The sequence below is a fragment of the Triturus cristatus genome, chromosome 5_1, assembly GCF_964204655.1.
Source record: "Triturus cristatus chromosome 5_1, aTriCri1.1, whole genome shotgun sequence".
NCBI lineage: Eukaryota > Metazoa > Chordata > Amphibia > Caudata > Salamandridae > Triturus > Triturus cristatus.
Window position 1 is genome coordinate 555,431,601 of NC_140587.1, and position 23,949 is coordinate 555,455,549.

Below are 23,949 nucleotides of genomic sequence, written 5' to 3' on the forward strand. Positions count from 1 at the left end.
TCCTACTGAGATGGTTGAGCTGGATGTAGGTCCCTGCCGGGCCTTGGAAAATATGGCAGCTGGAGGTAGTGGTGGTGTAACCTGTGTTGGTGAGATCCGTGCTACATCCCGCTCAGTAGCAGCCTTTCTGGATAGGGTGAGAATGTCGGTCTCCAATCCCTTTGGGGCGGGAGTAATGTGCGTGATGACTGGCTCGTCTTCATCAACATCATCACCCCCCTCTTCTACATCTACCTCCATAACTCTAAGTTTTTCTGGGACCTTCCTTTTCAGAAGCATTGTCTTGTGGCGTATATCACTCTCAGACCGAGCTGGTGGTACCCAAGTGTCATCACGATCATCAGAAGCGGGGCTTGAAGAAGAAGATGATGGACTAAGCCTCCTTTTCCTTGCTGGTCGTCTGGAAGACAATAGATCTTCTGAAACAGTGGTTTGACTTTGCTCCACTTTGTCTGCAGGAAGCTCGATTTCCTGAAATGCCCCTACGTCAGGAGCAACAACTACTATGGTGGGCTGTTGCGGCGGCTGCTGCTGTTCTTGTTGCGGCGGCTGCTGCTGTTCTTGCTGCGGCGGCTGCTGCTGTTCTTGTTGCGGCGGCTGCTGCTGTTCTTGTTGCGGCGGCTGCTGCTGCTGTTCTTGTTGCGGCGGCTGCTGCTGTTCTTGTTGTGGCGGCTGCTGCTGCTGTTCTTGTTGCGGCGGCTGCTGCTGTTCTTGTTGCGGCGGCTGCTGCTGTTCTTGTTGCGGCGGCTGCTACTGTTCTTGTTGCGGCGGCTGCTGCTGTTCTTGTTGCGGCGGCTGCACACTGATCTGCTGAGTTTGCGCCTGCGTTGACCTTGATTGTGTACTACTTTGCGGTAATGACATTTCTTCAACATCGCTGCTCGTTAGTAGACTGGCTACCTCTGCGACACTAAAGCCCTTGGGCCTAGGTTGGTGGGGTTGGACCGCTGTGCTGCTCCCAGCTTGGTTCCCGGACAACGCTTTGGTGCCAAAAAAAATATTGGCCGGCACAACACCAGTCGTGGTTAATGGCACTTGCTTTTTCTGTTCCTTCTTCTCACCGGCAACTTTCTTGGTACTGGACCTGGTACCTTTCTTTGGGGCCATCTTCTTCAGATGTCAGGCAGGATGCAGATGCACAACAAGTTCTGGTCTCACGTGGACGTGATGCGCAGCAGGACTTCTGTCTGGCTGGCAGTACAACGGGTAGCCGGGTGATGCTGATGACACCTCCTACTCTGTCTTTTGTGAACCTAAAAGCAAATAAGACAGGAGAAGAACATCAGTGAAATGTTGCATTTGTTGTTGTGGTTCAGTTACTTAGTACTGTACTAGTGCAAACAAAAGATAGTCTAGCCATTTATGACTTTTTTTTTTAACTAGAGCTATGTTATACTACTAGTACTGTGTACAGCCACACACTACACTCTCAGGAAGGATAGGAAAGTTAATAATAAACAACAAAATAAAAATGTAATGGAAGTGGGGTGGACCATTGCATTATTTGAGCATCTCAGCATCCATGGAGCTGCTGCTGGCAAAGGGGGTGGATGGATGGAAGCAGTAAGCCAAAGAGCCAATAGGAAAACCATGCAGGCCTATGGCAAAAGCAGGACACTAATAACTCACAGTCCAAACACCAAAAAAGGCCACCGCCCACATGGACACACACAAATCACAAACAAGCCGGGGGCCTGGGAACCACCAGGAGCTGACAAAAGGCCTATAAAAGCCAGGTAAAGGATGCCTGCTAAAGCACACTGCTCTGCCTTTTTAATGCAACAAAAAGTAAATACGAACATTCACAGGCCCCAAAAAGCTCTGCAGGGTGCATGCATTGCACACCAACACACCAGACACATACAACAAAAGCATGTCTTTAAGACAACCAACATCAGAAAGGCCACCCCAAAAAAAACAACACTTCCCCAACTCAATGCAATGCCATCCATGCCCTAAATGATGTCTAAATTCAGCAGATCACACAAAAAACACTTGATTAATAAAGCTGTGGCTACCTGCTCTGATCCTAGTGGGTGAAAAAGCAGTCCTGTTGGCAGACAAGGCCAGGCAAGCTTGCAGGCCTAGGCCTCAAAATTGCCACCAGCCACATGGCCAGGCCCAACAACATCACAAAGGCCACCCCCAAAAAACACACTTCCCCAACTCAATGCAATGCCATCCATGCTCTAAATGATGTCTAAATTCAGCAGATCACACAGAAAACACTTGATTAATAAAGCTGTGGCTACCTGCTCTGATCCTAGTGGATGAAAAAGCAGGCCTGTTGGCAGACAAGGCCAGGCAAGCTTGCAGGCCTAGGCCTCAAAATGGCCACCAGCCACATGGCCAGGCCCAACAACATCACAAAGGCAACCCCCAAAAAACACACTTCCCCAACTCAATCCAATGCCATCCATGCCCTAAATGATGTCTAAATTCAGCAGATCACACAGAAAACACTTGATTAATAAAGCTGTGGCTACCTGCTCTGATCCTAGTGGATGAAAAAGCAGGCCTGTTGTCAGACAAGGCCAGGCAAGCTTGCAGGCCTAGGCCTCAAAATGGCCACCAGCCACATGGCCAGGCCCAACAACATCACAAAGGCCACCCCCAAAAAACACACTTCCCCAACTCAATCCAATGCCATCCATGCCCTAAATGTGCTTGAAAATGAAATACATTCAAAAAACAACAAAAGGAACAGTTGCTTCATCATGCACACACACACCCATGAGGCCATGCCCATGGCTAGCTCGGGCCTACTACTACTACCCACAAAATTAAAATAAAATAAAAAGGAATGATGATAATTAATTATCAAAAATAAATTGTAGTTACAACAACTGCAATGCCCGCAATCAAACAAACACAACAACCACTTACTTGTAAAGTATCCTATTCCAAAAATCCTGAAATCCAATTGCAATGATGCAGCAGACAAAAAGAGTGATCTTTCCAGCTCCAAATCCAAAGGCAGAATGAGCAGGAGATGGACAAAGCACTGGGAGGAGCCTGCTGGACAGGAACAGGAAGTTGGAGATTCTGTGTCACTTCCTCCCTCTCTCCACCTTTTAAAAAAATGACTCCTTGCACAAAAAAGGAAAGCCAAATGTCAATGTAAGGAGTTCTTTTCATCCAAAATCAGCATTTGCAGATGGTTTCATGCTGCTAGAGCCGATATTCCTCTCCAAATTGTAAATTTTACGTTGTTGAGTTCTCGAGCTTCACATTACTTCCGCCGGCGTGTCGAAAACGACATGATCGGGTTCTCTTCTTTGTCCATGTTGCGTTGGATATGACGTGTTCGGGGTCTCTTTCTCCTGTTCGCGTTCGATTACACGTGCCCGCGTCCTCATCCTCTAGCTCGCGATGTAGAATGACATGTTCGAGATCTCAATCTTCTCATACATGATCGCATGAGTGCATGATCGCGAGAAGAAAGACGTGATCGCGCGACAAATGACGTGATCGCGTGACAAATGACGTTAATGCGGCCGCGAACTGTCGCGAGACAGCGCAAAATGGCTACCAAAATCCAACATCTCGTGGAGAACGCAACCGGGTCAAGAAAACTTGTCGGCGAACGCGGGGTTTCAGGTAAGGCGATCGTGCGAACGCGAGAATGTATTTTTTTACAGCGTGAGCAAGAAACAAATTATCGCTAAGCTGCGGAATGCGGAAATTTTGACATTTTCGCGCTTTCCGCGGAACGCGAAAATGCCAAAATATCGCAATTTCCGCGAACGGAACGGAATTTTGGCCCAGGCCTACTAACAAGTCATGGAAGGGATGGGTCCAACCCTGACGTGAGCACTCTTCAAGGTTAGCGGTATAGTTCTCTTACCAAGTTTCCACCAAGCCGCTCTCCATTTTTCCAGTTAGTGTTAAAACCTGTCGAGTTTTTCTGAGCAGATTTTTGGGAACTTGTAATCCAAGTTATTTATGCTCACTCCCTGATTTAGAATTGCCATTGTGCAGTGCAAATGAGCCTTATGACCCTCTCTTTATCTTAATCAGTAACCCTGTGAAAAAAACACCCTGTGGAATATGTTTAACTGCCCTGGTTTAATCAACGGTTCCTGAAAGTTCGGAAGATGGTGATGTTAGTTCAGCAAAACGTTTGTGGATGCCCATTTGAAGGAAAAAAAAACATACACTTACTTGCACAGCCCAAAAAGGTTACTATATTTGTCTGTTTTCTCTGTTCCCTCTGGTAGAATCCACAAACCACTGATATTCTTAGAATGTCCAATGTGTTGGGAAAAAAGTTATGGAAGCTTCAGCAAAAAGTGGCCAAAAGCAAAAAAGGGCCAGCACTGGGTTGGGGAGGGGAGACTCAGCAGTTAATGGTTTAAAAGTAAAAAGAGAAAAAGAAAATAAAGTTCGAGCAAGGGTAAAAAAAAGGATGCAAGCAGTCCAACAGAACTTTGAAGCTGATGCACCATTGTAGAGAGAAAATTAAACAAAAGGGCGATGGAGAGTGAGGTGGGGACCATCAGGAAGCAGCAGAAGCACATGTGTAGGTGGAAAAGAAACACACAAAAAAAGAAAATCAAAGGTTATGTGAGCTCAAGTAAAAGTGGCAAGCAGTCCAGCAGCACTTTACATCTACCAGTCGTTTCTAAAAACATTTAATATAAAAATAAAATCTAGAGTGGTATGGTGAGTGGGAGAAGCATCACGGAGAGGGTTAAGCAAATACAAATACAGTAGCAGGACTGGAGAGAGAAAAATCAAGGGAAACAAACCCAAAGGAACACAAGCCCTCCCATAAAGTACTAAAAGCAAATTTTTAAATTACATTTCCAACAAATCAGCGGTGGAAGGCTACAAGACATCCAGTTATTACAGTGTGAGAATGAAATGCTCATGCTTTGGAATGTGACAAACACAAGAATAGGAGAGAAGCCACCGAATCGAAGGCAGAAACCCTGAGACAGACGACAAATCCATCCAATCATTAGCACATATATGCATTTGAAACAATAGGTCTGCCAACAAATTAAAGCTCTGTATTGCTGAGCCTTAAACGCGTCTTTTCAGTGGATGGGCAACTGAAGCATAACTATAAAGTTGTGACCTCTTCTCTCTAATATAAAGAATATAGGCAAACATGAAGGGTGCAATGCCCCGGTTACTTACCGGTAATCTTCATTACTCTGAGTATTGTCTTCCTCGCCACATGAGTTCCCACCCCTCCCTCCCTCCCTGTTTGGCTATCGGCTTTGTGGGGTTCTTGGGGCTTGGTAGTTCTACAGGAAGTGGGATGGGTCGACCCTCCCCTAAAACAGGGTCTGGGGTGACGGTGGTCAGCCATGTTGGGGAGGGTTGGAGGCATGGGATGCTAATTTGCTTTGGAGGGTTCTGGTGAGAAGCTAAAGCTCACTACATACCTGTGGTGGTGATGGACACTTATGAGGGGCTAATGCTATTTATTGCCATTGTTGAGTCCGGGCAGAGTCCATAACGCTTTTTAAAACGTAATTTTGCAGAGGCAAGATGGCGGCTGCGTGACCCGTGCGAGAGTCACTCCCTGACCGCTGCTGTGCTTAGTGAAACCACGGTGAAATTCATGCCCATTTGAGTTACGGTGGTGAAAGAGCCGAACCGGAGCCCGGATGAGCCCCCAACAATATTTACATAAGCTACTGCGACGAGCATCGGTGGTGTTTGTCACCGGCGCTCTGCGTTTGAGAAGTCGGACATACCTGTTGCCTTTGATAGCCCTGTTTGCTGGAAGTTTTCGGCGGCGTTCACAGCTAGGCGGGATGGCTCCACAGAGACCCGCCGTGAAGGAAGGAGCGACCGGCGCTAAGAGCATGATGGCACCTAAGAAACTGGCAACTCCTAAGGAATTGGAGGTTGCTCGTACACCTAGTCAGGAGAGGGCGGAGAGTAAAGACAGAACTCCTGGCGGAGAATGGCGTCTGGCTGATGGTGCAGTGAGACCGAAGACACAGACGGTGCCCGGGATGTTCTCGGGGAAAGGGGTAAGCGGAAGACAGGCTAAACCCCTGTTAAAAGACAAAACGGCAAGTAAATCCCCAGCAGGGGAAAGAGATGCAGACTCTGCTAGCAACAATGTATTAAATGTATCAAATGCCACAGGAGGAATGGTAACATCTGAACCTCTCAATGCTCTTGAGACTGGTAATGCTTCTAATGCGCTGAGTGCTTCTAACGCTCTTAATGCCCAAATGGGGGATATACATAATACAGAGTGTTCTGATTAGGATGAGAATATGGATAAGGCAACTCCTGTAAAGTGAGAGGGCCCGATTCACAGAACTAACTTAAGACAAAATCCTAAACTTACTACCATTTTCGCATTCACAGAAGGCACTTACTCATTTTGGTATTCACAGAAGACACTTACTCACTTCGGTATTCACAGAAGTTAGGAGTCCTAACTTTAGGACTCCTAAATGCCTTCTGTGAATACCGAAAGTCCTAAAATTAGGATTTTTCTCAGTTTAGGAGTCCTAAAGTTAGGACTCCTAACTTTACTACTACTAAACTGAGAAAAATCCTAATTTTAAGGCTTTCGGTAGTCACAGAAGACATTTAGGAGTCCTAAAGTTAGGAGTCCTAACTTTACTACTACTAAATTGAGAAAAATCCTAATTTTAAGACTTTCAGTATTCACAGAAGGCATTTAGGAGTCCTAAAGTTAGGAGTCCTAACTATACTACTACTAAACTGAGAAAAATCCTAATTTTAAGGCTTTTGGTATTCACAGAAGGCATTTAGGAGTCCTAAAGTTAGGACTCCTAACTTCTGTGAATACCGAAATGAGTAAGTGCCTTCTGTGAATACCAAAATGAGTAAGTGCCTTCTGTGAATACCAAAATGGTAGTAAGTTTAGGATTTTGTCTTGAGTTAGTTCTGTGAATCGGGCCCTAAGGATGCTGCTAGTGATCAACTTGAAATTTGGGACAAAATGCCAGGCACACCGGATGGGGAATTTTTTTTCTCTTTAACCGATGAATCGGATCTCAATAATGTCAGCGACCCCGATAATACAGAGCTGGATGCCTTGGGGGATGATAGCGACAGTCCCCACAACAACAGATACTCAAAAGAGGGTAATTAGCCGCTCTAAATGAAAGAGCATTAATGGTCTTGAGTTGGAAAGTTTTCATTCGGAAACTAGTGAACACCTCCAATGGGATTATTCTGCCACCCCGCTGGAAATGGGAGCTGAGGAAGGAGCTGTGAATGGCTTTCAGTGCAATGATCAAAAGGTTTCTGGCAGTAAAACTGAACCCGCTCCTTCCATAGGCTTAATATATGCTACACTTTAGGCAATGCAGGTGGAGGCTCGCCAGGAACATAAAAGAGCACAACTTGCGACTAAAAAAATCACGGCACAATTCGCAAGACATTGAAAGCCTGTACTGAAATCGTAGCACGAACCACTGCTTTGGAGGAACGTGTGGTGGAGCTTGAGGCCAGGTAGAAAGCACGGACCAAAAAACTACTGCAAATGACGCCAGAATGATGGATATACTGTGGAAACTTGAAGAATCCGAAAACAGGCAGCGAAGAAATAACCTGCGACTGCTTGGTATAGAGGAAAAAGCTGAAGGGAATGATATACGTGGATTTGTGCTGAAACTTTTTAAAAATGCTTTTCCAGAACTATCACACTGGAACTGGGAGGCTGAACTTCAGCGTGTACACAGATTTCCCTTGATGTTAAAAAATAATTCCGACCCTAATTCAAAGCCTTGAGCCAGTCTAATTTTTTGGGGACATTTTTTACTGCGCCAGGCGATATTTGAAAAGCAAGACCGGATGCAAGAAAAACTGCTGAGGGGCAGACTTTTTTCGTACGGCCAGATTTCTGCCACACAACAGTAGAAGGAAGATGGCGGTTGCGGCAGATGATAAGCCCCTTCCAAAAACTGGGTTGTGAAGTCTATCTAATGAATCCTGCATGCTTGAAAGTTATTTGCCAGGGAAAGGTTAGGCTATTCACCTCTGAGATCCAGGCGCAGATCTATCTGCAGGAATTAACTAATGGCTGAATAAGTCTGTGGTCTCTTTTCTTTTTTTCAAAAAGACATGGGCATACTGTTAAGCGGGTTTCAATATGTTGTGGTTTCCCTTTTTTATATAGGTTGGGGAGTGACCGGGGTGCACAGTGGAACGCAGGAGGCATCACAAGGGTCTGAGGACCTTTTTTGCCTTAGTGAAGGGTGGGGGGGAGCGGGGGGGGATCCAAAACGGTATAAGGGGGGCTTTAAACTGTGTTGTTTTTGATTGTTTGATGTGTTATGTATTGACTTTCACGGCTTTAATATATTCTGATCTGTTCTCTATTCCTGATGGGGAAAATTAGAATAGCTTCTATTAATATCTGCGGACTGAATAACCCTGGAAAAAGGCGTAGGATTAGCCAGGACGTCCGGATCTTGAGGGCTGATATTATTTGCCTTCAAGAAACCCATATAGAAGCAGGAAGAAGTAAAATTATGAATCTAGATGGGTTTCAATTAATCTCATGGATGACGCAAGATGTTAGAACTAAAGGAGTTGCAATATTTGCACGGCGGGGTCTTGCTAATTTTTCACGATCTAGCTCGGATAAATTTGGTAGATGGGTAATTGTACAATGTTTAATTGATAATTACACGTTTACATTATGGTCTTTTTATGGACCTGTGTTAGATGACCCTGAGATGTATAACTGGTTGAGATTAGAATTGGTGGGTTGGCCACTTCCAATTATATTATGTGGCGATTTTAATATCAATTTGAGCTGTCCGTTATCCAATTATTCTGAGATAGCGTATCAGGGGCGGAAACCAAAAGTTTATAAGTCTCTTTCCCAACTAACAGAGTTGCATGGATTAGTAGACGTCTGGGCACAATTACAGGGAAACGATACAGGGTTTACTTATTTCTCCACCCCACATAGAACTCATGCAAGATTGGATTATTTTTTTACCTCTCAATGTATGGCTCAGGGCAATAAGATGACCAAATTTCCGAAAGTAATGTCTGACCATAATCCTCTGGTATTGGAAGTTAATATTAAACGTAAAACTCAAACAACCAGTTGGACTTTTAATAGGGCCTTGTTAAATGACAACTCTTATATTCACTATATGGAAAAGTGGATCCCAAGGTTTATAGAGGAAAATTTGGGAAGTATGTGCATCCAAAATGTCTGGGATACCCTGAAAGCAGGCATTAGGGGCGAGACGACTAAATTTGGTTGGGAGATCCAAAAGAAAAAGAAGAATAAAATGAATTAACTGTATGATGTACTGGGAATGGCGGAGAATAATCTTGTTAAAGTTTTATCTGAGGGTGAGGTGCCTGATATTGCACAAACAAGGCTAACAATTGCAAAATCTGCCATAACTGAAATCTCACTTGCCAAATCAGCTGGTCTAAACTTTATGAGAGCAATGAAAGGGTGGGCCACATGTTGGCTATTCGGGTTAGAGAAAAGGAGGTACAAACACGTATTACAGGAATTCTGGATCCTGACATTGGTTTATTTAATGACACAGGAGCAATACTTTTGGCATTTCAAAAATGTTATCAAAAATTATACTCAGAAGACATAGATGATAATTGTGGTATCCAAGATGAAATCGAGAGTTATCTCAATGAGATAAAACTAGGTAAACTAACTTCTCAATATCAAAATATGTTGGATGCTGCGATTAAAGTGGAGGAAATAAAAACGGCTATTGAATCTCTCCCGCCTGGTAAAGCGGTCGGGACTGATTCTTTACCAGGCAAATTATATAAGATTTTTTGGACCCAATTGATGCTAATATTGTTTGAGATGTTCAGCTTAGTGCAGGGAGGAGAAGCACCCCCAGATTCTTGGAAAACAGCTAAAATTGTTGTATTTTTGAAGAAAGGTAAAGGGACGACTGATCCCGGGTCATATAGGCCTATCACTTTGATTAATAGTGATACAAAGATCTATTCTAAGATTTTTGCAAATAGATTAGCGTCAGTTATTAAAAAATTGGTATCTCCCCAACAACATGGTTTGTTCCCGGCCGAGACCATATCCGTCGGACAATAGCCCTATTTGATTACACTAAGGTTACAGTAGTCCCTATGGCCTGAATTCTGTTGGATGCAGAAAAGGCATTCTATAGGGTCTCCTGGCCTTTTTTCATGGGCCGTCATGACACACAACGGTATAGGGAAAGGATTTATAAAAGCTATCCAGAGCATGTACAAAGATCCAACTGCTAGAATAGCATTGATGGGAGCTCATTCGGGGCTGATTAATATAGCACGTGGCACGAGACAAGGATGCCTGTGCTCTCCTTTATTATTTGCCATCTACTTCGATCCTTTAATTAGGAAAATTCTGGAAGACCAAAGAATTCAACCTGTTTATGCTAGAGGGGGGGGGGTGTCAAAATGTTGGCATATGCTGATGACTTAGCTATTATAACATCTGCTCCTTGCTTCGCTCTTGAGGAAATAAATAGGTTAACGATACAATTTGGCAAATTATCAGGATATCATCTTAACGAACATAAGACTCAAATTGTTATTAATGACAAAACTACACTAGTGGATCAGCAAATAGTACAGAGTGCCAGATATCTAGGTATAGAAATTAGTTCTAAACTAGAAGATATTGTTGATATTAATTTGAAACCATTGATGCAGAAAATCAAGTCAGATTCTCGAAGAATGAATAATTTACATTTGACATTAATTGGGAGAAGCAACGTAATTAAAATGATATTTTTGCCCAAAATTCTATATTATTATAGACCGATTCCTCTTGAGATAAACAAAACTTGTTTTTTAAAGTTCAATCAACTAGTTTGTGATAAAAGTAGAAACTTGGACCTCAGTTATTTCTTGAATTATGTAAATTTGTGTAATATTTTATTTGTTCTGACGTCCTAATAAAAATAAAAATAAAAATAAAAAATAATTTTGCAAAAACTTCTAATCGAATTTATCTAAAGCCAAACAAAGGCATTTCCTTGTGGGAAATTGTACTTGCATGCAAAGTTTGTTGTAATTCCTTTCAGCCGTTCGTGGTGTATCCAGGCGAAGCATCCTATGGGAGACAAACAGGAAAATATCACTTTGGAACCCTCCCCTTTTTGGCCCCTGATGTATATATTTTTTTAAAAGTTGTGTGCACTGGGTTAGTTATAAGAAACTAAAAATGCCTTTTCAATCGAGACTATGAAGTAACCATAACTATTTTAATATTGTTTCTGCCTGTGTCCAGTGCTTTAAATGGGGAAAAATAAGTGCAGGTACTCATTAAAATAGAGGTGTGGCAAGTGGGTGGGGCTAGGGGCGGGGCTAAGGGCAAAATACCATCATACATAGAGACTTCTCTACCACTTACAGCACATAATAAAACACATGAGAAATGTGTTTATGTAAACAAAACACATTAACTCATATCACAAAATGAAAGTCATGATGGCACTTTCACCCGAATGGTCGCTGCGCATCTGATTCACAGTGCAGGGTCAGTCTAGAGACCCTGTCCTGTTAATCACAGCGTGACACAAGCCCTCTCCAACCCCTGCAGTTTCGGGACATTCAAATGGGCGCTGCTGGAATCTACACCAGCAACTCTGGAAAAGGATACTTCAGCCGAGTTAATTACAAGCTGCTCGGAAGCAGAGCGGCTTCTGCCCTGTATTGGAGCTGAAACCTAACCTGAGCCTCCCATGCCGAGGATCAGGGTACCGGTACTCTCCCTGGCTACAGAGAAGTGCCGGTACTGCTGGCAAAAAAAATCGTAAGTGCCGGTACTCAGTACCAGTGAGTTCCGGCCCATTTAAAGCACTGCCTGTGTCATATAGATAGACAGATAAATGTGGTGCACATTAACCTTAGGTGAGTCTCCACAGGCAGAATAAAAGCATAATCATACCAATGAAAGTATGAAAAATAAAATAGATTTAAAAATTGTTTCTTCATTAAGCCTGCTCATAACATCTCTTACATGACCCTTCCTCTGCTGTCTCTTCACATGCCTCCTTTGGCACACATTTAATAAACACACACTTCTTTCACGTAATGGCAAATCAATAAATCATTCGCAGAGGATGGGGTTTCGTCCTCTGCTGCAAGCTAAACAGACATAGAAGACCGCAATTAACAGGCAGAAAAGCTACAGACATAAACACCTTACACTGAATAAAGCGAACACGCTGACGTTCCCTAAACATTAGCGCATTGCTTGGGGATACTGGGGCAGATTTATGTTGCACTTGCGCCACTTTTGCGCCGCCGTTGCGTCACTTTTGTGACGCAGCAGCGGCGCAAATCCTGCGCCATGGTGCGGGGTATTTACAACGTGACGCATCTGGGAGATGCGTCACGTTGTAAAGCCCTGCGCCACATGTAGGCGTTCCAGGGCAGGTGGGGGCGTTCCGGCGCAGGAACGCCTCCTAAAAGTGGCTGAGTGAAATCTACAAGATTTCACTCAGTCACTTTTAGGCCCATGCTGCGTCAAAACCCTGCGCCTGCTTGAAGCAGGCGTAAGGATTGACGCAGCATTGTACAGATAGGGCCCCCCAGAACATTGCTGGAGCTGCGTCACGCTTGCGACGCAACTCCAGCAATGCGCCACTTTTACGGCACAGATGCGTCACGCATCTGTGCCGTTTTTGCCCCATGGTGCGCTGCATTATAAATGCGGCGCATCCATGGTGGCGCAGCTGTGGCGCATAATAATTGGCGCATCCCTGCTGATATGCAGGGATGCGCCAGTTAACATAAATCTGCCCCACTGTTTTTATGCATGTTTACGTGGCTGCTAGGTCCTGCCTCAAAGATGGCGGAATAGAAATAAGACGAGCTCGATGCACCAGGCCTGAAGCCACACACACGGCAGCTCGAGGGCACCGAGGCTAAAACGAGGCTCGCCTCCCTTTCCGTTTTAACGCTTGCAAGGTAGTGAAATGCAAGGAAGCAATAACTCTGTACAAGTAAGTATATTCACACTGATTCTACATCATGTGCTTTCATGCACTTTGATTAATGGTTGTAACACTATAACGCTGCTGGTGCACTGCAGGTGCAAAACTGACACCCTACACCCTCTGGAGAACTCCTCCCTTGTATGAACTGTGAAATATCAATTAACGTTTATAGTGGCATGTGTCGGGCAAAACGTCTTTTGGTGGGAAATTCTGATGCCCTGTTATGAAACAATGATTTTTTTAGTGTAAAATGTGCGCTGAATTAAGCAGGCTTCTTGTGTTATTAAGGAACAGATTCATTTTCCGAGGCAGCCCTGGGCCTGCCTTGCTGTACTGATGAGGTCATCATCTCCATGACTTTTCAATGGGGCAGCCGGCCAGCCCTATTCTCACATCAGTTCATTAATTCACACAGCTGTCTCAGGGAACTACAAGAATAATATATACCGCGGAGTGAAGAGGGGACTCGGTTTCAAGGCTCTGTTTCCATCAGGATGCCCCGTTGACATCATAAACTGCGAGAAGACAGCTTAACTGCTTGCGAGCAGCAAGCTTCCGCTTGATTGAAATACCTAATTAACTCATTTTTTTAAACGAGGAGGAAGTATGGACGAGTATTTTCTTTAGCATGAATACGCAGTTACACATTGACTCAACGTAGATCCGGATCCGTATTATTCAGGGCACAAGTCGGGGGTACAGGTGGGTGGACGGCGTCCACCCATTATTTTCACAGGGTGGACGCTGTCGCCCTTGCCAAAAGTTGGGCCTCATGAAATATGCTGAATTTGTCCCCGTGTAAATATCTGACACTGGCACACATCCAGGGTGCTTGCAAATTGTCTGTTTTCTGTTCCGAGCAGCAACCTGCAGGCGGTGGAGGGGCTTTCTTACATTCACCTCCAGCTGGCCCCAGACAAAGGCCAAATTAAAGGGCTATCCACCCTCCTTTTGTTCAAGTAGCCCTTTGACTGGGGGCTATCTCGAGCATATCACCTAGATGACAGAGCAATTGGAGGGGAAACAAAGGCGAATAGCTTGTTATCACCTCAGAAGTTTTTTTTTTAAACTAAAATTTGGAAGCAAGCTTTTGACTTTGTTCAATGCTATATAAAAGATATATGTTTGCACTGGAATTTCAGATGCATCGGTCGGTATGAGTAGTACATGAATAACAATTTACATGCCACAATGAAACTCTTTTATAGTGCTACTCTTCCCAATGTAGGGTGTCGGAGCGCTTTACATCAGATGCATGCATTATTCACTGAAATTGACTCATACAATTGTGTAAATCAATGTACAGTATGTGTTACATAAGACAATGAGGGCAGAGCCACAGGGGATAGCAGCAAGGGCAGACCAAATTATGCTGCAGGGTTGACTAAATTATGTGACAATAAAAGCCAAATTATGCAATGCAAATCGGCACATTTATCGATAGTATTAACTCATTATTTTGGACTTTGTATACGTTAACACTACTGGGCAATTGTTTCACCTCATTAGCACCACTTTGACAACCAAATAGAGAAATAACTGACAGAAAGGTGACCAGTCAACCTTTGCAAATGGGCTTCCACTGTGTGGCAACATGTGTCACTGCACATTTAGTAACTATTAATCTGTTTGAGCTAGAAACATTTTTTGGGTTAAAATCTGCAGATTATGCAGCAGATGATGGATTATGTGGCAAATGCAGTGAATCCATAATTTTGCAGAAAATGCAGCAACTGCAAACTTGCATAATTCCAGTGTCCCTGAATGAGAGTTGCAAGGTTTAGGAGTGGCAGATCATCCTTCGCAGCTCACAGAGATGGATTATAAGGATTTCAGTTTATGAACTGCAAGTAACAAAAATATCTCTGTTCAAAGCAGTAACCCACTTACCTATCTACTCAAAATAAAAAAATGTCATCGGCATGTTACACAATTTGCCTTCCAGGAGACACATTAATCTTGCATGCTACTGGGGGAAAAAGCAAACAAGCTCATTGTGTGGTTGGAGAAGCGAGACAGGTAAAGAGACTGGGTAGCGGGAATTACAACTAGTACAGGGAGGACTCTTTACTCTGGAGTAGACGTTGTAGAGGAGTTTGCGGCATACTATGAGCAAGTTTATCAATCAGCATCGACTAGGTCGCTGGACGAGTCCGAGGATCTACTAGTGGACTTATCCCTACCGATTGTGACGCAGGAAGATAGGGAGGACATTGATCAGGACTTTACGGTGGAGGGAGTAGAAGGGGCCTGTTAGAACTGGGGGTCTCTAGTTGGCTGAGGCAGTTACCTTAGTTCAAATAGGGACCCTTGCTTCTAGTCAGGGAAAGGAGGAACACCCTCTTTGAAAAGCCCTGCTCAGCCCCTGGTAGCTTGGCATGAGCAGCCAGGCTTATCTTCAAGGCAATGTGTAAAGTATTTGCAACCACACTCCCAGTGACACAGTGATAACACCACAAATGGACAACACACTGTTGTATGAGAATAGCGTTATCTTTATCGAGAAGAAAAATACGGGAAGCCCAAACGATAAAAGTCCAACATATGCCTATTCGTAATATTTCACTTTGCCGGTTATTAGGCCAACAAACACTTGTAGGTTCTTGCGGTATTAATGAGCAGTTCACAATGTTCAAATAGAGTCCTAATGCAATGCTATGAGGTTTGTAATGCAGTTCGTATTGTCAGACCAATACAGTTCGTAATGCAAGAATAATGTAATCCTCAATGCACGTAATCAGGCGGTCGCAATGCAAGAATAATGCAATCCTCAATGCACGAAATCAGGCAGTTCGTAATGCAAGTATAATGCACTCCTTAATGAAAGTAATAAGGCAGGTCGTACTGCAAGAATAATTCAATCCTCAATGCACATAATCAGGCAGTCTGTAATGCAAGAATAATGCAATCTCTAATGCACGTAATCAGGCAGTTCGTAATGCAGGAATAATACAATCCCTATTGCAAGTAATAAGGCAGTTCGTAATGCAGGAATAATACCAGGCCAATCGACGCGATTAGCGCGGGCACCACTAGGCCCCAACCACAGACAACAGTCATGAACTTCCGAGGGCGGTCCCAGTACTGCCGGGCAGGTCCGGGCCGCTCAAGGACGCAGTGCATCTAATGCGCTGCAGCGGGAGAGAGACGGGAGCACTCCTGTACTTCTCCTGCACACCTCCCAGGCGACACATGCTTGCGGCTTCTGACCAGAGTCCAAGCCTTACCTGGGGGATGCGCTGCCTCTCTCTCTCTCTCTCTCTCTCCCCGCTCGTCGGACGTCCTGCTGGATGCTCCTGATGACGACGCAGCTCCGATACAAGGCAACGCTGTATACGGACAGGTTACTTCTCTGTCTTCTCCGTTGCTGACGATCTTGGGCAGATTCCTCTTGCGAACAAAGATCACGATTACCTCACGACTTCCTTAGTGTTAGATCTGGGGGTCTCTAGTTGGTAGGGTATGTACCACTGTCCAAGTAGGGACCCTTGCTTCTAGTCAGGGAAAGGGGGATACACTGTTAAAATAACCCCTGCTCACCCTCTAGGTAGCTTGGCCTGAGCAGTCTAGGCTATCAAAGGCAATGTGTAAAGTATTTGTACCAACACTCACAGTAACACAGTGAAAACACCACAGATTTATTCTACACCAGTTTTAGAAAAATAAGGTATCATTACTAAAAACTTCACAAGACCAAATACTACAGAAAAACCAACGTACAATTAAAAAGGTTACTTTAAAGATAGTTCAAGAGTTTGTAGAAAGTACTCCAGGATATAAAAATCAGTGTCCTGCACAATGCGACTCTCAATGCACAAAATGCGACACTCTCGTGCCCAACAGTACCTGTATTTGCGCTAAGATTCCCAAAAGCTATAACAATGAAGATGGCAAAGGCGATGCAATACTCCTGAGACCTTGGGGAGGCTTTGCAGCAGCCCTGCTTCACGCAGCAGAGGTGGATGCGCTGGCTCCGATCTGTAGGGGGAGGATGCGATGAAATTGGCTTTCGTTGCATAGGTTTCTTAGGGGGAAGCTTCACGCACAGGTACGGTGCGACGTTCTTCGATGTGGCGCGATGCGCGGCGTTGACTTCTGGCGTCGCAACCCTCGATGCGCCATGGGACGGGACTCTGCATCGACGCACGCAGCAACTGGATACTTTCACGCACCGGCAGTGGTGCGGCCCGCAAACTGGTTCTGCGACGACCTTCACAGTGTCAGAAATCTTCATGCACCAGGACGATGCTCGACGTACTCGGCGATGCAGGGACTCCGGGTGCAGCGATGACGCCGCGGTGAAATTCTTCTCGCACTCTCGATCTTGAGACTCACAACCGGATGATGCGACCCTCAAACAGATGATGCGATGGGTACCAGTTACTCTTGTTCACGCTTTCTGCTTTCCAGCTCCCAAACACAGCAAAACGACCTCCTGAGGCCCCAAAACTAGGCAAGCACTCCAAGGCAGGTCACAACTCCCTCAGCAGAGTTCCAGGGGAGCTGGCGGTGAAGTCCTTTTGTTCCTGGGACTTTTTAACAGGGAGCCAGCTCTCCTCAGGCCCTTGGAGATCAGAATTTAAAGAAGGGGACCCAGCAGAGTCCTTCCCCTCTCCTTGGCAGCAAAGCAAAACCAGCAAGCAGGCAGTCTTCTCCTCTTCAGGTCCTTCCAGCTTTCTCCTTGGCAGAGGTTCCTTCTTAGTTCCACAGTGATCTAAAATTTAGGTGTCTGGGGTCCTATTCTTATACCCCTCCAAGTCTTTGTCTCTCTTTGTTTCAGTGGGGGGATTCCCCTGCTTAAACCGGTTCCTGGGTGTGCTCTGCCCTGGAGCACCTGGATCCTTTCAGAGTGAGGGGCAGGGTAATTGGACGCTCAGCAGGAGGCGGAGCCTTCTTTCTGCTGGCAGAGGCAGAGTCCTCAGCCTGGCCAGCAGGGGGTGGAGCCGGCATTGTGCTGGCAGAGGCAGCCCTACTCAAACCCAGGGGCTACTCCTCCCACCCATCTAAAGCAGATCTCCCTATTCACCCTGCTGCTGACTCATCCAGACTCCTGGAGCCACCTAGCCCATCACATGACACCAGTCAGCCAATCTGCACACAGGCACACAGGAAGGTTAAACAGGAGAATAGCTACTTTCTAAAAAGTGCTATTCTCACACAGTGAATTTAAAAAACATCTTTCTAAAAAGATGTATAACTAAATTCTGAACACAAAGATACCAAACTTGGATTTTCTATCTTGCATTTAGGGGAAGATAGGCATGTAAACAGCCTCCCCCATTCTGTCCTATGGGCAAGATAGCCTCTCAGCAGTGAAAAACGACAATGGCTGTAATTCACTACCAGGGCATGTTACACACCTCAATACATGCCTTACCTTTCAGATACACTGCACCCAGCCCAGGGGGGTACCTAGGGCCACCATAGGGATGCCTTCCATGTACAGAAAGGGAAGGATAAGGCCTGGTCAGTGGTTGCACTGGCCAGGTCGACATGGCAGTCCTGGACTGCACATAGGCACTGCAAGCAGGCCTACGACATCATTTTAGCGCTACTCCTGTGGGTGGCACAATCAGTCCTGCAGCCCACTAGTAGCATTTGTACTACCAACCCTGGCACTCTCAGTGCACTTTACTACGGCCTTGCAGGTAGAACAAATATGCCAAACATGCATAGCCAATTACATCACAATTTCCCTAGAGAACACTTGCACTTTGACACTGATCAGCAGTGGCAAAGTGCCCAAAGCATCTATACCAGTAAAAACGACATCCAGCATAGCATCAAAAATACAGGAGGTAGAGGCAAAAAGTCTGGGGTAACCACGCCAAAAGATGCCAGGTCTGACACGTGTCCCCTCCAGCTGAAATGTGGGGAGAACTACCCACCCTCTTGGGAGTTCTCATCACTAAGGCAGAAAAACCTGGACAGACCGTCAGCGTTGGCGTGGTCTGTACCGGGACGGTGTTCCACCGTGAAGTCCATCCCCTGTAGGGAAATGGACCACCTAAACAGCTTAGGATTCTCACCCCTCATCTGCATCAACCATCTAAGGGGCCTGTGGTCTGTCTGAACCCGGAAGTGAGTCCCAAACAAGTAGGGTCTCAGCTTCTTCAGAGCCCAGACCACAGCAAAAGCTTCCCTCTCAAAGCACTCCACCTCTGTTCCCTGGGAAGTAGCCTCCTGCTAAGGAAAGCTACAGGTTGGTCCAAGTCCTCATCATTTAGTTGTGAGAGCACTGCTCCCACTCCATGCTCAGAAGCGTCTGTCTGCACTATGAATTCCTTGGAGAAGTCAGGCGCCTTGAGTACAGGTGCTGTACACATGGCCTCCTTCAGGGCAACAAAAGCTTCTTGGCAGGCACTGGTCCAAATCACTCTCTTGGGTAACTTCTTGGAAGTTAGTTCTGTCAAGGGAGCAACAATGGTGCCATACCCCTTGACAAAACGGCGATAGTACCCGGTGAGTCCTAAGAAGGCTCTCACCTCTGTCTGGGTCCTGGGGGGTTCCCAAGCCCGGATGGTATCTATCTTGGCTTGTAGGGGCGCCACCTGGCTGCTTCCTACCTGGTGTCCCAAATACACCACTGAACCCTGCCCTATTTGGCACTTACTGGCCTTGATAGTGAGGCCTGCACTGTGCAGATCCTTCAACACTGCGCAGAGGTGTTGCAAGTGTTCTTCCCAAGTGGAGCTGAACACAGCAATGTCATCCAGATATGCGGCGCTGAATTGCTCCAGCCCGGACAGTACCTGGTTGACCAGTCTCTGGAATGTGGCAGGGGCGTTCCTCAACCCAAAGGGCATGACACGGAACTGGAAGTGCCCCTCTGGCGTTGAAAACGCAGACCTCTCTTTGGCCCCATCAGGTAAGGCAATCTGCCAGTACCCAGAAGTTAAATCAAACGTACTGAGGTAGTTGGCAGCTCCCAACCGATCCACAAGCTCATCAGCTCTGGGGATGGGGTGTGCATCAGTCTTCATGACCGCATTGAGCCCACGGTAGTCCACACAAAACCTAAGTTCTGGAGTGGCACCTGGCGCAGCAGCTTTGGGTACAGGTACCACTGGGCTAGCCCAGGGGCTGCTGGAGGGCACAATCACCCCTAGTTCCAACATCTTAGAAACCTCCTTCTTGATGCTAGCCCTGACCTTGTCAGCCACCCGGTAAAACCTTTGTTTTACAGGCATGCTATCTCCAGTGTCCACATCATGGACACTCCAGTTGGTGATACCGGGGGTCAGGGAGAACAGAGATGCAAACTGACCCAACACATGGCGACAGTCCCTCTGCTGTTCTGGGGTCAGGGTGGGTGAGAGGACCACTCCATCCACTGACCCATCTTGCTCCTTAGCTTCCAGGAGGCCAGGAAGAGGATCGCTATCCTCCTCCATCCCTACATCTGCAGCAAGTAGCATTGTTACTTCAGACCTCTCAAAATGGGGTTTGAGGCGGTTCACATGTAGGACCCTCAAGGGGTTCCTGGGTGACCACAAGTTGACCAGGTAGGTCACTTCACTCTTATGCTCCATCACCTCATATGGCCCAGTCCACTTGTCTTGGAGCGTGCAAGGCTCCACCGGTGCCATCACCCACACCATTTGCCCAGGTTGAAACTCCACCAGAGTGGTACACTGGTCATACCATCTCTTCATCTCATCCTGGCTGGCTTCCAGGTTCACCTGAGCGAGTGTCCTGAAGCGCTGTGTCTGGTTGCGGATGGCCAGCACATAGCTGAACACATCCTGGAGGGTTTTCCCAGGGGATTTCTCCCAACCCTCCTTCACCAGACTGAGAGGTCCTCTAACAGGGTGCCCGTACAAAAGCTCAAAGGGACTGAACCCTAGAGACTTTTGTGGTACCTCCCTGTAGGCAAATAATAGGCATGGCAAAAAGACGTCCCACTACCGTCTCATGGGCTCTGTCAGCCCCATGATCATGCCCTTCAGGGTCCGGTTGAACCTTTCAACCAACCCATTTCCTTGAGGGTGGTAAGGAGTGGTGAACTTATAAGTTACCCCACACTCCTCCCACAGAGACTTCATATACCTGGAGATGAAGTTGGTACCCCGGTCAGATACCACCTCTCTGGGGAAACCCACACGAGAAAAGATCCCCATCAACGCACGGCCCACCATCGGGGCTGTGGTTGTCCTGAGAGGGATAGCCTCTGGGTACCGGGTGGCATGATCCACCAGGACCAGGATGAACCTTTTGCCCAAGGCTGTTCTGGGGTCCAGTGGCCCCACAACATCTATCCCCACCTGCTTGAAAGGGGTGCTCACTACAGGAAAAGGCTGGAGAGGGCCTTTGCACTTCCCTCCAGCCTTGCCACTTGCCTAGCAAGTCTGGCATGATCTACAAAAGGAACCGACGTCCGTCTTCATCCCGTGCCAGTAAAAGTGGGTGGCAAGCCTTTGTCGGGTCTTGTCCTGCCCAAGATGTCCTGCAAGAGGCACGTCGTGAGCCAGACCCAGTAGGAAGTCTCTGAACCCTGCGGGTACCACCAGGGTACGTGATCCACTGGGCTCAGCAAACCTAGGCTCACTGTCCAACAAGTCATTCTCCCAGTAGAGAAAGAAGTTCTTTGGATCAGCACCTGCTGCCTGGTCTGCAGCCTGGTGCTGCAGACCTTCAAGAGTAGGGCATGTCTTCTGCGCCTGGAAGAACTCCTCTCTGGAGGGACCACCCTCTTGCTGCCAATAGGTCAGCTCAGGTATGTCTCCCAGCTCAGCTACCTGTTCCCCTGTAGGCTCCAGGGCATCCCCCTCAGGGTCTGCTCCTTCCTGGACCATGGGAACAGCGGGGGTGGACGCACCACACCCCTTGCCCTTCCTCTTTCTGGCAGGGACCTGGGCCACTGTTTCAGGCTCCAGGTCTGCTTCACAACCCTGTCTGGCTGCCATGGACCGAGTGGTCACACAGACCCACTCAGGCAAACCCAAGATCTCCAAATTGGCCGGTGTTCCACCTCCTTCCATGGGGAACTCTCCAGGTCATTACCTAGCAGACAGTCTACTGGCATGGATTGACTCACAACAACTCTTAGAGGCCCTGAGACCCCCCCACTCAAAGGGAACATGTGCCACCTTGCAAAGACGCACGGAGTTGTCAGCTGACACTACAGGGTGAAGTACATCGGGAATGATCAGCTCCTCAGGGACCCACTGACACCTGACCGAAGTCACACTGGCTCCAGTGTCCCTGAGAGCCTCCACCCTCTTCCCATTGATGGTCACCCACTGCCTGTACTTCTTAGTTTTATCAGGGACAGGGGTTTCCCGGACCATCTCTGTGTCTCCTAAAGAGACAAGGGACATAACTGCTAATCCCTCCAAATCACTAGAAATTAAATCCCCACCAAAAGCTACACTAGCTATACCCGGTGTTGGAGCATCAGAGGGTGCCTGGGATTTTCTGGGACACACAGGGGATTTGTGACCCAATTCCTGACAGTGATAACACTTAATGGGACCCCTGTTATCTGACCTGCCCTTAGGGCACCAGGTTGGTTTGGGTTTTGACTTGGGGGGCTGGGACTGGTTACCCTGGGAACTGTTTTGGGGCCCTTGGGAGAACTCCTTTTGGTTACCCTTGTCCCCCCCACTCTTCTGCTGGGGACCCTGCCCACCTTTGGCTGTGGTACCCACAAAACCCCTATGGACCCTGGTACTGACCCAGCGGTCCGCCTCCTGTGCAAGCTCAAGGGGATCAGTAAGCTTGTGGTCTAAAAGATGCTGGCGCAGCTCTGGAACACATATACTACTCAAGTGCTCCCAAATGATCAATTTCAACAACCCCTTATAATCATTCACCTTGCTGCCCTTTATCCAACCTTCCAGTGCACGTGAGAACAGATTTACACATTCTACCCAAGTCTGGGACCCCCTCCCTCCTGGAGTTCCTGAACTGTACCCTGTACTGTTCTGGGGTTAACCCAAACCTGAGGCATAAGGCCTCCTTCATATGGGGTTAGGTCAGGTTACCGGCTGCTTCCAAGGGCTCTAGAGCACTCCTCCCTGAGGCCTCAAAATGCTTCCACAGACCTGCACCCCAATCTTCTTCAGGCAGAAAACTACCCATAGATATCATCACTCACTCTGTAACTCTGAACCACATCCTTGGGGATATATACCTTACCCCTTTTCACTGGCTGTTTGCTGCCACCATTTGAGCCAGTCTCCACCTCTCTGGCTTTGATCTCCAGCTCCTTCATGCTCAACTCATGAGCCAAAAGCAATTTTCTTTCCTCAAAAGCAAGAGCATTCTTCTTCTTCTCCTTTGCCATTTCCATTTTCATTTTCATTACTTCCAGCTCATGTTCTCTGATTCTTTGATTCTCTTGTAACTCCTCTGCTGGGGAGAGACCCCTGCTGGAATGGTGGCTCCCCGCTCCGCTGGTGGGGTTGCCCACTTGCAAATCATCTGCCCCAAACCCATTCCCTTCATTATTATCATCTGCTCCTTCAGCCTCTTTAGCCTCCCACCAGGTTTTCAGAACCTTCTGCAACTCTTCCTTTCTGAAGTTGCTTTTTATGGGACAACCAAAATCCTTGCAGAACCGCTTGAGCTCCTCCACCTTGTATGAATACAAATCCTCAATGGTGAACTCTAGCTCTCCTTCTACACTGGCTACTTTCTCACTTGGAGCCATGATAATTCAAGAGTTACCTCAAAATTAGAACCAAAAATCAACAATCAGCCGTATGTGGCTGTGTAATGGTCTGCTCTCCTAGTGATGTACACCGATTACTGTGGGTCAAGTACAAATACAAGTTCAATCCTCACCGCTGACCACCAATGTTAGATCTGGGGGTCTCTAGTTGGCAGGGTATGTACCACTGTCCAAGTAGGGACCCTTGCTTCTAGTCAGGGAAAGGGGGATACACTGTTAAGATAACCCCTGCTCACCCTCTAGGTAGCTTGGCCTGAGCAGCCTAGGCTATCAAAGGCAATGTGTAAAGTATTTGTACCAACACTCACAGAAACACAGTGA